At 42.1% G+C, this 18447-nt stretch overlaps 1 long non-coding RNA gene across 2 annotated transcripts in view; it reads left to right on the top strand.

Annotated features, from left to right (window-relative positions):
• The first annotated feature begins 1015 nt into the window (after positions 1 to 1015).
• LOC139179984 (uncharacterized) overlaps positions 1016 to 18447 on the top strand; it is a 93873-nt gene continuing 76441 nt past the window's right edge. For both annotated transcript variants that reach the window (XR_011564289.1, XR_011564290.1), the window contains exons 1-4: positions 1016 to 2435; positions 6124 to 6269; positions 9209 to 9381; positions 12247 to 12378. This is a non-coding gene — a long non-coding RNA (uncharacterized lncRNA). The remainder of the gene's footprint in view (positions 2436 to 6123; positions 6270 to 9208; positions 9382 to 12246; positions 12379 to 18447) is intronic.

Genomic DNA, 18447 nt, shown 5'->3' on the forward strand with positions numbered 1-18447 from the left:
GCAGCAGCAGCATACATATGTCTCCTCCCTCTTGAACCTCCCTCCCACCTTCCACCCCATCCCACCCCTCTAGGTTGTCACAGAGCTCTAGGTTTGAGCTTCCTGTATCATATGGCAAATTCCCACTGGTTATCTATTTTACATATGATAGTGTATATATGTAATGTTACTTTTTCAATTTGTCTCTCCCTTTCCTTCCCCCATTGTGTCTAAAAGTCTATTCTCTATGCTAGACTACAAATGCTGTAAGGAAAACTAGGTCAGTTTGATGGTTAAAGGTAAATGTTGGTAAGTATATTATTTAAATCACTTTTAATTCTTCCTACAAGATGAATTTGGAAAGGCCAATATTTTAGTCACTTCTTTTTTCTTTCTCCCACAGTAGCCTTAAGACCTAAAATCGGTTAATTTTAGATTTTCATTGAAGACAAAAAGTCATTCCATAGCCCCAGCTCCTTCTTGTCCCATGCTCTTTCCTCCAAAGCAGAATTATTTGGAGTTCTCTTGGGTCTTTTCTACCTGTCACTATGACTGTGATACCAATGATGAGAAAACCTTGGTATGTACCACGACTACAGTGTCAGACAGGTTCATGTAAGTGATCTCACTGACTCCTTATAGCCAGCTCTGAAAGGCACACAAGGCAGCTATTGATACTCTTCTATTGCAGCTGAGCTCAGAGAGGTGAAATCACAGCCATATCAACTAGTTTAAGACAGGGTTTGCAAGATCAGATGCCATCCCCAGATTTTTTTACTGCTATACCAGTCAACACCTTGGTTTGAAAACAGCGCGTTGTTTCGTAGCAGCCCACAGTGTGTGTGCCTCAAGCCAATATTCATAGAAGGCCTCCAGCTAATTCTTCGTGTTTAGATTAGGTTAGAAACCTAGGCCAATTTAAATGAACAAATATCTAAGTGCCTTATGTGTGTCTAGCCTGGCTATATGGTGGCATTCAGGGTTCAGAGAGTAGAATGCATATCACCTATGGATTTAGATTCTGGATGGACCTGACTCAAATCACAGCTCTTCTGGGGACTTTGAACAAGCTACTTAAACATTCAAAACCTTACTATTAAATGAGATAATGTAAAGTGGCCTGAACCTTGAAAGTGCTTAATTTATGGTAGCAATGTTTTATGTACATCATCTCTGTCATCCTTACAGCACTCTTTATGCGGTTAATACTATTCTCATCCCCACTTTATAGACTGATAAGCTGAATTGATTGGCCAATGGATATACCACTGCATTTTGCCTCCAAACACAGCTGGGGCTGTTGAGGCTTCTTGTGATTAAGACAGGGGCTGTCCTCCTGTGCTTTTTATAGGTGTACAACTCTGTGGCGTGATTTGGGCTAGAGAGAGGGATCTTCGACATTGAGACTCATTCCTGCCCAATTAAAGTATACTGGTTGGGAATAGAGGGTGAAGGAAAAGAGCAATATTTGCCACATTCACTTACTCCTATTTACCAAAAGCATGCTGATGCTGGTACAATTGGTCCGTCGTATCTGCAGGGTTCTGAATCCACGGATTCAATGAACCGTGGATTGGAAATATTAAAAAACAAAAGTCCAGAAAGTTCCAAAAAGCTGAACTTGAATTTACTGCACTTTGGCAACTATTTACATAGTATTTACATTATATTTACAATTATTTACATAGCATTTACATTGTATTAGGTATTATAAGTAATCAAGGGATAAAGTATATTGTAGGTTATATGCAAATGCTAGACTTTTTATATAAGAGACTTGAACATCAGCAGATTTTGGTGTCTGGGCTGGGTCCTGGGCCCTGTCTCCCATGGCTGTGGAGGGAAGACTGTATAATGATTAAAATACAGATTCACTTGAAAACAGGCCTGAATTCAGAGTTCCTTTTGTTGTTATGTGTTTTTCAAGTAATAGACTCTGAAACCCCAACTATCTCATGAGGGGATGGTTGAAAATTTTGACATTAAAACCTAAAAAAGGCTGAGAACCACTGCCCCAGGGCACTTCTTTTTCAGGTGAAGGATCTAGCCGGGGAGCTGTTACCTTCTGGGAGAATCACAGGGGCCTTTGAGAAGCTGAGGAAATATAGTTATTCTCTCCACACACAAAAAGGCTATATGCACACACCCACGCACAGCTTTGTATACGATTTCAGTAAATTCACAGATATCCTCTCTCCTCACATTCCCCAGGCCATTTCCAGATCAGGATTTGGACACAGGCATGTGGTTGACTCTGAGTTATCGCCTGCTTAACTTGTCTGAGGTGCAGCAACCTCTTCTATCAACCTGGGTAGAAGGAGGTGACCCCCGAGAAGATGTGCCTAGCTGCTCAGTGTGCACCAGCCCAGCACCAGGACAGCCAGACAGGAAAACAACCGAAGAACTAAGCCAAGGGGAGTGAGACGCCCATGCCCAAATGAGCTCCCAGGCCCTGAGTAAGTGCCATTTAACTGCTCATTTTATAGGCTTTTTCATTACCCTCAATAACACACACTTTGTGGTGCCCTTGAGTGAGTGTGGGAAGGGCTATTGGAGCGACTTGTAAATGTTAATGGCTCCTCAGACCAGCTTGCCTCTGGCTAATTGCTGGTGGGGATGGATGAGCCAGCAGGTTCCCCACCCTCCTATTAGGACAGAGCTGAAGCTCCCAGCTGAAGCTGGGCTTTCAACCCTATGCGGTCTTGCCCATTTCCCCTCAGGCAGGGAGGCTGCCCACCCTGTTGCGTGGACCACACCTTGATTTAGAGCCTAAGAGGGCACTTTGCATGGGAGGATGGGGGATAGACTCACCCCCCACCCCCAGCCGTGAGCTCTGAGAGCTCTAATACCTTGCTAGAAAAACTGTGGTCTGTGAGTTAGCAGGGCTTCACTTGTGGCTCAGCTGATAAAGAATTGCCTGCAATGCAGGGGACCTGGCTTTGATTCCTGGGGGGTGCTTATTAAAAATGCAGAATCTTGGGTCCCCCTCCAGACTTAGAATTTGCATTTAAGAAGATCCCTGGGGTGATTCCTGTGTGCGGGAAAGCTTGGGAAGGGTGGAGAAGCAATGTTCTAATAATGGAAGTCCCCCACACGCTTGCCCGTGGAATTCAGAGAACTTCAAATGTCCCTTGGGGAAGATTTGACTCTAAAAATAATGCAGTAGGAATAATGAGGACCAACGCATTTCGCGTATTAATGCTTCGCTATCCACAAAGTGCTCGGGCGGAAGCAGGACAGAGTCTGTTACATGATTCTATTGCAGCTCCATCCTCCTTGCTAAAATCCATCCCACCTCTATTTTCCTGGATGACATCTGTTTTAAGAAGAAAACAGTTGTGGGTTTGAATCCCAGCTCTATCATTCACCAATTTCATAACCTTTTGTAAGCTCCTTATCCCGCTAAGTTTCCAGATTCTTATCTATAATGGGAATGATGATAACTATCTTCTTTCTCTTGGAACTATTGTTAGGATGAAATTGGATAATGCATATCAAGAAAATTAGAGATACCAAGGGAACATTTCATGCAAAGATGGGCTCGATAAAGGACAGAAATGGTATGGACCTAACAGAAGCAGAAGATATTAAGAAGAGGTGGCAAGAATACACAGAAGAACTGTGCAAAAAAAGAGCTTCATGACCCAGATAATCAGAATGGTGTGATTACTCACCTAGAGCCAGACATTCTGGAATGTGAAGTCAAGTGGGCCTTAGAAAGCATCACTACGAACAAAGCTAGTGGAGGTGATGGAATTCCAGCTGAGCTATTTCAAATCCTGAAAGATGATGCTGTGAAAGTGCTGCATTCAATATGCCAGCAAATTTGGAAAATGCAGCAGTGGCCACAGGACTGGAAAAGGTCAGTTTTCTTCCAATCCCAAAGAAAGACAATGCCAAAGAATGCTCAAACTACCACACAATTGCACTCATGTCACACGCTAGTAAAGTAATGCTCAAAATTCTCCAAGCCAGGCTTCAGCAATACGTGAACCGTGAACTTCCTGATGTTCAAGCTGGTTTTAAAGGCAGAGGAACCAGAGATCAAATTGCCAACATCTGCTGGATCATCGAAAAAGCAAGAGAGTTCCAGAAAAACATGTATTTCTGCTTTATTGACTATGCCAAACCTTTGACTGTGTGGATCACAATAAACTGTGGAAAATTCTGAAAGAGATGGGAATATCAGACCATCTGACCTGCCTCTTGAGAAACCTGTATGCAGGTCAGGAAGCAACAGTTAGAACTGGACATGGAACAACAGACTGGTTCCAAATAGGAAAAGGAGTACATCAAGGCTGTATATTGTCACCCTGCTTATTTAACTTCTATGCAGAGTATATAATGAGAAATACTGGGCTGGAAGAAGCACAAGCTGGAATCAGGATTGCCAGGAGAAATATCAATAACCTCAGATATGCAGATGACACCATCCTTATGGCAAAAAGTGAAGAGGAACTAAAAAGCCTCTTGATGAAACTGGAAGAGGAGAGTGAAAAAGTTGGCTTAAAGCTCAACATTCAGAAAACGAAGATCGTGGCATCTGGTCCCATCACTTCATGGGAAATAGATGGGGAAACAGTGTCAGACTTTATTTTTCTGGGCTTGAAAATCACTGCAGATGGTGACTGCAGCCGTGAAATTAAAAGATACTTACTCCTTGGAAGGAAAGTTATGACCAACCTAGATAGCATATTGAAAAGCAGAGACATTACTTTGCCAACAAAGATCTATCTAGTCAAGGCTATGGTTTTTCCAGTGGTCATGTAGGGATGTGAGAGCTGGACTATGAAGAAAGCTGAGTGCCGAAGAATTGATGCTTTTGAACTGTGGTGTTGGAGAAGACTCTTGAGAGTCCCTTGGACTGCAAGGAGATCCAACCAGTCCATTCTAAAGGAGATTAGTCCTGGGTGTTCATTGGAAGGACTGATGCTAAAGCTGAAACTCCAATACTTTGGCCACCTCATTCGAAGAGTTGACTCATTGGAAAAAACCCTGATGCTGGGAGGGATTGGGGACAGGAGGAGAAGGGGATGACAGAGAATGAGATGGCTGGATGGCGTTACTGACTCGATGGACGTGAGTCTGAGTGAACTCCAGGAGTTGGTGATGGACAGGGAGGCCTGGCGTGCTGCAATTCATGGGGTCGCAAAGAGTTGGACATGACTGAGCCACTGAACTGAACTGAACTGAACACTTAGCTCAACACCTGGCCTTGGGTGAATCCTTGATAAATGGCAGTTCCATGATTTTGTTTCTCTTGCTATTTTTTGTGTAAATTCTCACAAGACCAAACTCTGCAAGGGTGAAAGCTGAGGTTTTCTTCTAACTGCCCACCAGTTTCTTACCAGCAGTAGTAGATTTCTTAAAACAGAATGAAAGTTTGATCTTCACAACACCTAGGAAGGTAAGCCAAGCACTATTTTCCCCAGGATATGCCTTAATAATCACAAGAACTCTGAGAGCCAAGTTTTTTTTCTCCTAGCTTGTGGATGATGGAGACTGGGATGGAAGGAAATTTGCCCGCGGTCACACAGCTAGTTACCATCTTAGGCCACTTGTTCCCCTGAATTCTTTAAGGAAAGTGAAAGTCACTCAGTTGTGTCTGACTCTGCGACTCCATGAACTGTAACCCACCAGACTCCTCTCACAGACTGTATCCCGCCAGGCTCCTTGTCCATGGAATTCTCCAGCCAAGAATACTGGAGTGAGTTGCCATTTTTTTTCTCCAGGGGATCTTCCTGATCCAGGGATCAAATCCAGATCTCCCACATTGTGGGCAGATTCTATACTGGCTGAGCTACCAGGGAAACCCCAGTTCTTTAAGAAAAATAATTTATCATCAATCCATGTCCCACTTGCTACCTTGAAAACTTATCTGCATAGACTATTGTTTCCCAAATTCTAGTCTTTGACCCACTGCTTGCACCCATTTGAATACCACCCAGGCTATTTTCTATTTTACCACATCAACTCACTTTTTTACTTGAATGTATTTTAAAAATAAAACAATGGAAATCTAGCATTACTTTGACTATGTAGTCTGTGCAATTCTCCAGGGCAGAATACTGGAGTGGGTAGCCTTTCCCTTCTCCAGGGGATCTTCTCAACCCAGGGATCAAACTCAGGTCTCCCACATTGCAGGTGGATTCTTTACCAGCTGATCCATAAAGGAAGCCCAAGAATACTGAAGTGTGTAGCCTATCCCTTCTCCAGCAATCTTCCCGACTCAGGAATTGAACCAGGGTCTTCTGCATTGCAGGCAGATTCTTTACCAACTGACCTATCAGGTAAGCCTTTTCAATCATAGAAAATAACAATAATACATACAAGGCAAACAAAACAGGGTTCTTTAAATTCTAGGCAGATGCTGTTGCTCGCAGAAGACTGTGCCCAAGGGAGACCTTTGCTGTTTGCCTCCAAAGTGAGATTAACAAGTGATGGTTGGTGCCAGCATGTCCTCGACATCTGAGTCTGCTTTTTGACATAATTAGGAGGACTGGGAAACAAAGAACAAAGCCATGAAAGAGAAATGCACTTATAACCATGTGATTCAGTGCATTTTAATGCTCTCAGTGCATGAGTGAAGTCGCTCAGTCGTGTCCCACTCTTTGCGACCCCATGGACTGTAGCCTACTAGGCTCCTCTGTCCATGGGATTTTCCAGGCAATAGTACTGAAGTGGATTGCCATTTCCTTCTCCAGGGGATCTTCCCAACCCAGGGATCGAACCCTGGTCTCCCGCATTGTAGACAGACGCTTTACCGTCTGAGCCACCAGGGAAGTCCCTTAATGCTCTCAAGGTATCAGTAAATCATTTCATATGCCCCCAGGAGTTCCATTACCTGGGAACACCATTTTATTACATGTTATGCCATTAGATGCTATGGTTACTCAATAGCAAGGGACATCCAGATGGCTCGGTGGTAAAGAATTTGCTGCCAATACGGGGGATGCGGGTTTGATCCCTGGGTCAGGAAGATCCCCTGGAGGAGGAAATGACAACCCATTCCAGTATTCTTGCCTGAAAAATCCCATGGACAGAGGAGCCTGCTGGGCTACAGCCCATGGAGTTGCAAAGAGTCGGACACAACTGTGTGACGACAGAGACCCAACAGCATCTCTTGTTATCCAGTAGCATCCAATGGGATCTAGAGAGGAATGTCTTGATTCCCCAGTCAGTTAGTCTAGATACAAGTAAAGGACCATGGACTCTGGAGCAAACTGCCTGGTTTTGCATCCCTCGGACTTCCCTAGTACCTCAGATGGTATAGCATCTGCCTGCAATGCGGGAGACCCAGGTTCAATCCCTGGGTCGGGAAGTTCTCCTGGAGAAGGAAACAGCAACCCACTCCAGCATTCTTGCTTGGAGAATTCCACGGACAGAGGAGCTGGGTGGGGTAAAATCCACGGGGTCATAAGAGTTGAACGTGACTGAGTGACTGACACACAACCACCACTGACCTTGGGGATGTGACTTTACCACTTTAGCCACAGTTTTCTCATCATAAAAAAAAAGGACATTCAAAGTGTACCTTAAATAACTGTTGTGAGGATTAAATACGTCATGAAGCCCTTTCAACAGTACCTGGCCCTTAGTAAATGTCATGTAAGTAAACACTAGTTCCCCTGCAGCTACTTCTTCAGCCACGGCTGATGTTTGATGTACTGGGGCCAGAATGTAGCAAGCCAGTCCTTGCCCATGATTCATGTTATACTTCTTCACCTGTTTGAGGACTACTGTTCAGGTTTATTCCCCTCCTGAGTCCCCAGGCTAAACAGTCTCCAGTGCTGGAGTCTTCTGGAAAGGAAAGAACAATGGAGCTGGGAGGGAAGGACTTCAAAAGAAGGTGACATTTCTCTGGGGGGAGCTGGCATATGCAAGGCTTCTGCTATGTACCAAGCACTTGGACATGCCGGCTATGGGCTCCCTTCCAGAAACCTGTAGTTGGTGCTATTCTCCAGATAGTTCTTTGTCCCTGCCTTCCATGAACAAGGTAAGAAATTAGGTGTATCCATAAGAAATCAGGTGGAGCCATGTGAATGTGATTTTCTGTGGCCAATGAAATGTAAGTAGAAGTAATGAGTGTCAGAGCAGGAAGAAACTTTCAGAGCTAGTGAGTGAGTCACCATATCCCCCTTTTCCTGCTTCAACGATCTTGGGAGTTCTAGAGTAAGTATGACATGAGTGAGCTCCCAGCCAATACATGATGTAAAGTGTGGCAGAGGAAAAAAAACCAAACAAACAACTTTGTTGTTTTAAGTCATGACAATTTTAATACTCCAGCAAAACTTACCTTATCCTGATTGAGACAAATCTCTAGGTGCTGACACATAGAGCAAGAATTTTCTGTCCTTCAGTCCAAACTAGAGACTGAGTCCAGGTTTCAGTTGGCAGAGAGGGAAGGCATGCAGTACCTATAACCACACTGACTTTTTCCTCTGTCTCACTTCTCCCCTGATCAGGGTGTAATAAAGTAAGTGAGGAACTTGTGCTTAGAACCCTTCCTCAGCTGCCATCTCCTTGCAGAAACCTGAGAAACCATTTTCCCTCTGAGCATATTTCTTGCTAAACCTCTGATTCTTGCTGAATTTCAGGCAAAGAAAGAACCCCTTAATCATTATCTTAGGCTCCTGCTTGCCCTCTGAATCTCCTTTACCTCATCTCCTTATCCGGCTTGTGCCTGAAAAGTTTTAGAGACAAGAAATTTACCAGCCTCATCATTAGTGATAATCATAAATCTGGGCTATATGAGACTTCCTGTGTTATTGGACTGAGTGCTTGGCTTACCTGAAAGGTGACCTTTTAGGTCACCATTTTAAAGATCCTTATTTTGTTGACCATATAATTTATCATCCTAACCAGGAAATGTTAAGAGTGAAAGGGAGAAATAGTAACAATTATGCTGGACAATAGTTTTAAAAGCAACTCTTGGACAGACCAGGATGGATGGTCTCTCTTGGCTTCTATGATTCAGAAAATGGTGCACATTAAATTCCATGGGTAAGACTGGATCCTATCTTTGGTGACTAACCTTGACTTTTGGTCTACCCCTCTCCAAAACTGTTGACTATCAATCTCTTTGGAATAATCTCTAGTTCTCTAATCAACTCTCCTGTGAGAATTTTAGTCCCAGAGTCATTTCAGAGGGAAAGCATGTACATATGGCCATCATTTCCAGCAATTTCCCCCACAGGCACTTCATATTCCTAACTACTGTCTTGATCAGATGCATATTTAATGCCTTGTGATGGAGACACAGATGCAAACTGCTCAAGCCTTCCTGGAGCTTTCGAATGCTGCCAGGTCCCAGTACAGTTGCTGTGAGAACTACCGGACTGCCTGAAGCTACACTCTCCATGTCCCCATAAGACCCGGACTCTCAGGAAACTTACTCACAAGGTAATAGAGGGAGAGGCAGGGCTTATTAAGTTTCCTTCCGCAGGCTGTTTGATTGCAATTCTGCCCTGGGCATAGGCTCATTTGCATAGTTGATTTATAGCTTTCATTTGAATATTACAGTTACTTCACATAAACCATTACTTTGGTCTCTCTGGATTTTTATTTTAACAACCCACTCAGTACCACATGGAACTCATCGAGGCCAGGAGCCTCTGATATGAGAAAATTTACCTTCCTCTTTCCCCTGGAACAGAGGGATATGGAAGGTGGAGAATGAGCAACCCAATAAGTTTCAGAAAGGCTTGATTCCTGCTCCAGGGCAGTCTGACAGTGACACACAAGTCAAGCACATTCAGCTTCCAGAATCTTTGATAATTGTGGTTTGTTTTTTGCTGTTGCTTCTCTACGGGGTGCTTTCTCTAAAAGGTGCCTCTTCTCTTCTTTCCTTTGTTTCCAAAAAACTAGCTAAAATTTGCTGAATGCCTACTCTATGCTAAGCACTTAACTATTAATATTTAAGCAGATTACGGTAGTGCAAAAGGCAACCTTGTCCCAGCCCTCAGGGAGGTTATATTATTGTCAGACAAATTGATAGCAAGAAAGAATCACACATTTAATTCATTGTGCTAATGTGCTGTGTTCTAAGTGGCTTCAGTAATGTCCGGCTCAGTGTGACCCCATGAAGTGTAGCTCTCTAGGCTCCTCTGTCCCTGGGATTCTCCAGGCAAACATACCGGAGTGGGTTGCCATTTCCTCCTCCAGGGGATCTTCCCAACCCAGGGATAGAACCCCTTTCTCTTATGTCTCCTGCATTGGCAGGTGGGTTCTTTACCACTAGCGCCACTTGGGAAGCCCTTTATGCTAAACATCTACTTTTCTGACCATCAGAAATCAGAGCCTCAGGATATAGTGTGAACCATTTCGCTGTGCCATACAGCCTGTGGGACGTGCCCTGAGCCCTCCGCAGTGAAAGTGAGGAGTCTTAACCACTGGACCACCAGGGAATTCCCAGAGAGGTTTTGATATTACATCTCTTCTGTGCGGTGCACATGAAAGTTGTTGTTCTTTTTAACATAAGAAATTGTGCTTGGTTTCTCCCATGTCTGTTGTGTGACCCTGAGGATGAGATGGCTGGATGGCATCACTGACTCGATGGATGTGAGTCTGTGTGAACTCCGGGAGTTGGTGATGGACAGGGAGGCCTGGTGTGCTGCGATTCATGGGGTCGTAAAGAGTTGGACATGACTGAGTGACTGAACTGAACTGAACTTAGAACTTTGGAGAAATACCTCCTCAATAGGAGGCTATGCCCTCTTCAAATGTACTGGAGACCACAGTATCCTTTAGCTTTGTTGCTCAGTCTTTTAAATCTTCTAGTTTACATAGGTATGGAATTTTTACTGAAGATTTTGCTGAACATCTACTTTTTAGATGATTTAAAAAATGTGGTATGATGGCTATTTATATGACTTGTGACAGATCAATACTCTCACCAAGAATGGTGGGGAAAGTTGTATAATATTTTAAAATATAATCTATTTGAAAGCACTGGGGATATTCTAAGGTTATAAGAACTTGAGAGGTCAAGATGTAGGAATGTGAATCTGACATAGTTTTTCCCCTGAGGCACTTCCCTTTTTGTTTTTTTAAAGCTGGAGAGAGAGTGCTTTAGGGACACAGCGCAGTGCAGTTGAAAAGTGAAGTGGCACTTTCAACAATCTAACACTACAAAAGAGATTTTAAAAAATGAAGTTCAGGACCCTCTAAAGGTGAGGCATCATGCAAAGTACCCAAGGTCTTTAGGTAGGACTCTTCAAGAACTGCAAGATAAAAGTAGCACTTAATTAAAGCTAGACCAAGCCTTACAAAGTCTAAAACAGCCTTACAGAAGTGTTAATAAATTCCCCTCACTGGATTGAGGTTTTATGCCACCGCTCCAGTTACCTGCCAAGAGGAAAGGGTGAATATATTAGTAATTAGTGAACTGGAAGGAATTTTAATAGAAAGCATCCTTTCAGGCCATAGAAAAATAAAACATAGAGCATAAAAATGGAATAAGAGACATCAAGGGCATGGCATATAGTCTAACACTCATGTAACTCAAGGCACCAAAAGGCAGAAAGGAGGAAATGGGGGCAGAAGCCTTATTTAAAGAGAGAATGAAGGATAATTGATCAAAGTTGATGACAGACAGCAAGCCATAGTTTCAAGAATCTCTACTAACCCCAAGCAGGATAAAATTAAGTGAAACCACATGTTATAGATAAAAGACAGTGAAAAACCACTGAAGACTAAAGGAAACAGAAAATATTAAATGTGATCAGGAAAAAGTCACCGTTTAGGATCAACAAAGCATGACAGCAAATGTGTCTACTGAAACAATGAAAGTCCCCCCAAAACAGAATAATATTTTCATCTTGATCATTCTTCTGAAACATATTCTTCTGCTGTGTTATCTTTTTTCTAATTTATGTATTTTTATGTACATAGAAGGTTATTTATGTTTCTTGACCCTGGAGAACTGGCTCTCTGTGGGGGATGACCTATGTGTCCCAGCTGTACACTCCCCAGGAAGGTTCTGGTCTGCTTTTGTAGACTCAGTTCATTGGGCTGCCCAGATTGTAATTTCCTTCCTGCTGATGTAGGCCCCCTGGTTGGGAAGGCTGGTCTAGAGGCTTGTGTGGGCTTCCCGGTGGGAGTGACCAATACCACTCATTGGTGGGTGGAGCGGTGTCTTGGCTATCTGGTGAGCAGGGCCAGCCAGGTCAAGGGGCATTTCTAGAGGGCTATCTCAGAGAGTCTTTGGGCAAGCTGTCTGCTGCTGGGTGAGGCTGTATTCCTGTCTTGTTTGTTGTTTGGCCCAAGGTGTCCCAGCACTGGAGCCTCCTGGAAAGCTAAAGCTGATGACTATCACCCAGGACCTCTGCTGCCAGTGTCACTGTCCCCACAGTGAGCCACAGCCACCCTGCCTTCCAGAAGACGCTCCAAGACCAGCAGGTAGGTCTGGCCCAGGCTTTCCTGAGGTCAGTGCTTTTGCTGTGGGTCTCAGTGCACCCAAGACCTGGCATACACCCTCCAAGAGTAGAGTCTGTTTCCCCCAGTCCAGTGGAGCTCCTGTGCTCAAGCCCCATTGGCTTCAGAGCCACATGTTCTGGGGGTTCCTCTTCCTGATATCAGACCCTCCAGGTTGGGGAACCTGCTGTGAGGTTCAGAACTCTCTTGTGGGAGAACTTCTGTGATGTAATTGTTTTCCAGTATGTGGGTTGCCCACCTGGGGAGCATAAGGTTTGATTATATCCTGCGTGCATTCCTCTTACCATTTCATTGGGTTTCTTCTTTATGTCTTTGGATGTAGAATATATTTTTGGTAGGTTCTGGTCTTTTTATTGATGGTTGTTCGGCAATTAGTTGTACTTTTGGTGTGCTCACGAGGATTGAGCTCAATCCTTCTACTTTGCCATCTTGTCCCTATGGAGGAACCCGAGGTTAAGGTACGGGACAGGCAGAGTGCAGGTGAAACTGCCTAACTCAGGTTGGGACTTGAACTCACTGTCTTTTAATTGAAATCACACACCTGAATCCAGGACTTAATGAAGCTCAGGTTCTGTATGTCTTGTTGCAGAAAGAAGTCTGTAAGAAAAAAAGTAATGGGTAAGAAGTGGATTTATTTAGAGTGGTATACTCTCCAGAGACAGAATGCAGTCTGTCTCAAAAGACAAGAGGGCTTGGAGAGGAACACACTCCACAGACAGAGTGTGGGCTATCTCAAAATGTGAGAGTCCTCAAAATACAGGGCGGATAGTTTTTGTGGGCTGGGTAATTTCATAGGTTAATGAGGGGGAGGATTATTCCAACTACCTTGGGGAAGGGATGGGGATTTCCAGGAATTGGGCTACTGCCTGCTTCTTGGCCTTTTTTGGTTAGCCTTGAAGCTATCATGGCCCCTGTGAGTGTGTTGTTTAGCATGCTAATCTATTACAATGTGTGTATAATGAGGCTTGGACTTCCCAGGTGGTAAAGAACCTGCCTGCCAATACAGGAGATGCAAGAGAGGCAGGTTTGAGCCCTGGGTAAGGAAGATTCCCTGGAATAGGAAATGGAACCCCATTCCAGTATTTTTGCCTGGAAAATTCCATGGGCAGTGGAGTCTTGCGGGCTACAGTCCATGGAACCACAAAGAGTTAGACATGACTGAGCGACTGAGTACAGAGCATAATGAGGCTTAAATTAAGGTCTACTGGAAGATGAATCTTTCACCATTTTGAGCCTAATTCATTCTAACCCGTTATGTCATATCCTCAATGCTATGCCACTCTTTTAAAGGTTGTGCCCTCCCCCTTCTGTCCTGTTTCACAGGTAATCTGGATATCGCTTGATACTCTACAGACTGTTCTCAATGGATTGCCCTTCTTTGCTGGGCTGCAAAGCTTCCAGGATCTTGGCAGCTGGGAAATGAAAGGCAGAGGATGAGAGCAAGGGGCAGGAACAACACATGGGTGTGTGCCCATGGTGGGGGTAGTGGGGGAGCCTGCTTGAGGGACCTAGTGATGCTGGGCAGGCTAAATCTAAATTAAAGGTCAAAGTTCTTGCTCTACACAAAGGAGTAAGATACAGAGAGGAAGGCATAGAGAGAAACAAGCAGTTTATTAAAAGGCCAAAACTTCTCAAAGAATGCACTCAGAGAAGAGTGAGGATCTTTCTCAGTGAGACACATCCTTATGTGTTTTCTGAGCCCCTTTTTATTTCAATTCCTTGATTGGGTGGGGGTTTCTTAGATTAGGGGTAGAATATTCCTTAATTGGAAAGTGGAGGCAAGACTATGATTTCACCTGTTTATATCAGCCTTCTTTCTTGAGCATTGGGCTCCTGAAACCATAGTACATGTGCTCTAAAAGCCATTTTCCCTTCAGTTTTCCTCTCCTAGTCAAGTACCAGGTACGGAAGTTGTTCAGCAGGCATCCGCAGCCTGGTTGCTTCTACTGCCGTGCTCTGCCGTGCTCAGCAGTGCTATGCGGGGGTTTAATGGGTAGGGTTCCCCTTTTCAGGTGTCACAAAGTTTAACCAGAGTTTAATTTATGTTCTTGTTGCTGATGCCTTTTCTCCGCGTTCACGATCTCATTAAGTGCAAAACAGGAAGGTGCCTTTTGCATAATGTCTATGTATGAGGAAGTGGTCTTTGGGTCTGCGCTGTGTTTCCTGCCTCATTGAGACCAGAATAATATTTTCATAGTGCTAAGGGATAATAACTGCCAACCTAAAATTCAACAACCAGAAAAAATATCCCTAAAAATGGTTGGTGACATGAAGTGAAATTTGCTCAGTTGTATCCGACTCTTTGTGACCCCATGGATTATACTGTCCATGGAATTCTCCAGGCCAGAATACTGGAGTGGGTAGCCTTTCCCTTCTCCAGGGGATCTTCCCAACCCAGGGATCAAACCCAAGTCTCCAGCATTGCAGGCAGATTCTTTACCAACTGAGCTATCAGGAAAGTAGTAAATCTAAATGAGTGCTAACTACAATACAATAATAATGTATTGTGGAGATTTTACACACACACACACACCATATATATATACATCATCACCTAGAAAGTGATAAAAAGAACAACTTGGAATGTAAGAAGCCAAGGATAATTAGAATATCTGGACAGAATAACCACTCAAAATTGACAAAAGAAGGCACAACTAAGAAGCTAATAAAGAAGGGAAACAGAATTGTGAATAAACACTTGGTTAATCCTAAACAATGTAAGATAGGAAAGGAAAAGAGACTTGAAATAGGTGGGAAAAGTAAATATAAATCCAGAAATATCAGTAATTATATACTTACTGTATCATGTAACTTTTTTTTTTTTTTAGAGTTGACATATAAGTGAGATCATACAGTGTTTGGCTTCCTGTGTCTGACTTATTTCACTTAGCATAATGCTGTCAAGGTCCATATTGTCTCAAATGGCAGAATTCCTTTTCTTTTTAATGGCTCAGTAATATTCAATTGTATATGAATGCCAAATTGTCTTTATCCATTCATCTGTTGATGGACATTTATGTTGTTTTCACGTCAGTATTGTAAACAAGGCCGCAGTGATCATGGTGGTGCAGGTATCTGTTCACGATAGAGTTTTTGTTTTTTCCGATAGCTAGAAGTAGAATTGCTGGGTGACATAATAGTTCTATTTTAATTTTTTGAGGTACTTCCATACTATTTTCTATAGTGACTGTGCTAATTTATATTCTCGCTGTATCTGCTGAGTTCTTAATTTCAGTTATTGTATTTTCCAGTTTCAGAATTTCCATCTGATTCTTTAAAAATTTTCTAGTTCTTTATAGATTAGAAATTATAAAATTTTATCTTTTCATCTAAGTTTTGAACATATTAATCAGGATTGTTCAAATACTATGATAATTCTAATATTTGGATCTCATGGTAAACTTATATTATTTTTTTTCTCTTAGGTTTTGGTCATTTGGGCTTTTTTTTTTTTTTTTTTTTTGGTCATTTGGTTTAGTCTCTTGGTGTTAGTAATTTTTTTTGTCAGACATTTTGTGTGAAAAATTGTAGGGATGTTCTGCGACTCTAGATATCTTCCTCCAGAAAGAATTTGATTTCCCTCAGACTGATAGTTAACATCAGAGCAGATCATCTTAATTCAGTCAGAAATTAGGTTGATTCGAAGCTGGATTTTGTGACTGCCGTTCTGTTTTCAGTTTTGATAATAGATTTTCCTGGCTTGTTGATGGCTACCTTCTTGCTGTGTCCTCACAGGGTGGAGAGAGAACTTGGCTATCTCTTGCTCTTCATATAATGGCACCAGTTCTATCAGAACACATCTTATAAACTCACTTAACCTTAATTAGCTCTTTAATGGCTGCATCTTCAGTACAGTAGCTTCAACACATGAATTTGAGGGGCACGCATTTTAGTTCACAGCATCTGCCTATTTCATGATTTAGCAATTCCACTGCTCAAACGTACTCCGTGTAAATGTGGCACCAAAAGACACAGTTAAGTGTGTTCATGGCAGTAATTTGCATATTAACTACAAGCTGGAAGCAACCAAAAAAAAAAAATCTATGGTAGTAGAAGTCAGGATTATTATCATCATGTTTCAGAACTTTAAACATATTATTCAATTGAATCATGATTTCCATAGTTGCCATTACATAGGCAGCTGTAAAATTTAATACTCCTTTGGAGGTAATGCTTTTTTCTCTTTCTACGTTCAAGATTTTCTCTTTGTCTTTCACTTTTGTCAATCTGACTTTGAGGTTCCTCACATGTCCACTATGCTTGGTATTTGTCCTGTTTTTTTCTTTCTTCCAGTTAAATGAGTCTATCTTCTCTGGATCCAGTATTCTGTTAAATCTATTCCTCAAGTTTCCAATTTTATGTACACTTGGTTCTTTTTTTAATTGATTCCTATTCTCTGATGAAATTATATTCCTTTTCTGTTCTTTTTTTCTTTATACTTTTGAACATATTAATGATAGTTATTTTGAAGTCTTTGCTCACACCCAGAAAGTACATCTCATTATTTGTGGATTTCTTCTGTGAACCTGCTTACTTTCTAAACTTTATTTGTAACCCACCAATCAATACTCACAGCACTTTCATAGTCATTTGTGGATATGTGCAGAGGGGTGAAATGTTTGAGTCATTTGGTGCACATACTCCCAGATAAAGTAGAAAAAGGTAGTGCTCTGACTTTTTGTTTTATCTCTCATACTGTAAGCAAGTGTACTTTTTGTGATTTACTTGCTACATTTATTTTTGTGCTTTTGTGCTTTATTTGGTGACTTAGCAGTTTCAAATGATCCCCAAGCATAATGCTAAGGTGCTGTCCTGTGTTTCTAAGTGAAAAAAGGCTGTGATGTACCTCATGGAAAAAATAGGTGTGTGGTACAAACTTTGGGCATAATATGTGTAGTACATGATGGAAAAGCAGCTAAAATTGTGTATTCAAAAGTGTAGTGAAAAAGTATAGCACTATTGTGATGCTAGATACCAATGAAATTTACCATCATGTTACTCAGGGTGTAACAATTAGCTAGATATGAAACACTTGGCTGCTCCTGGTGGCTCACACCTTTCAAAAGGCAATGTGGCATGAAAAATGTCAAATTTGTAGGCGAAGAAGTTCTGTAGATAATGAGGCTGTGAAAGAATTTTAAGACACTTGCTAAATCTTATACAGGAAAAGAGTTCCATGGAAGAGCAAGTTTTCAATGCCCCTGAGGCTGGCTCTTTTTATAGGACTATTGTCCATCAAACCAAATAATGTAAAAGGCATTTTTGATTGAAAAAAATTACCAGAGGCTGGAAAAGAACCTATCTGCATGTTTTCACTTGGAGAAACAGTTTAGTATTCAGCACTCAGTGTTCATGGCAGATTTATAGAACAGAACTATGACAAATAATGAGGATTGAGTGATTCTGAATCATCTATGGATCTACTTTTATAATTTATTTTTCCCCTTTGCTATTGGTTACATGATTCTATTTCTACATCCACAGTAAATTTTAATTAAATATCTTAAAATACTGTATAATTCTAGATGACATTGTCTTTGACAGGTAAATTTACCCTTTCCTTTGATAGGCAAATAGCGGGGTGCTAATCTACTTAATTTAGCCACAGGTCACAGAGTTCAAGCTGGGTTAGTTTTGTTAAGTCTAAGCCTCAGTCTGATTTCTTCCTATCAGGAATTTCAATCAAGAGCCTAACTTTTCTTCAACTCATTAATGGCAGAAAATTTTACTCCACTCTCTGGAGATTTGTGTCTTGGCATTTTGATTCCCCACCTTTGAAGCTTCAGACTTGGCATGTCTACTAACAAGTAGACTGGTAGTAGTTTGAGGCTCCTTGAGTCTTAGACTTTGTCACTTTGGCCTAATAATAACCTCCAAGACTTATTCTACTAGTTTATCTGTCCCACAGAAGTGTCCCTCTGCCAGATACCAAGGCTGGATTTGCAGACTGTAGAGGTGTCCAGATAAGTAAGTACTCTGGGAAAAGCAGTTGCAGATAATCAGTGTTGCCTTGCCAAGGCTGCCATAATAGAG

This window comes from Bos indicus, chromosome 26 (assembly GCF_029378745.1).
Source record: "Bos indicus isolate NIAB-ARS_2022 breed Sahiwal x Tharparkar chromosome 26, NIAB-ARS_B.indTharparkar_mat_pri_1.0, whole genome shotgun sequence".
NCBI lineage: Eukaryota > Metazoa > Chordata > Mammalia > Artiodactyla > Bovidae > Bos > Bos indicus.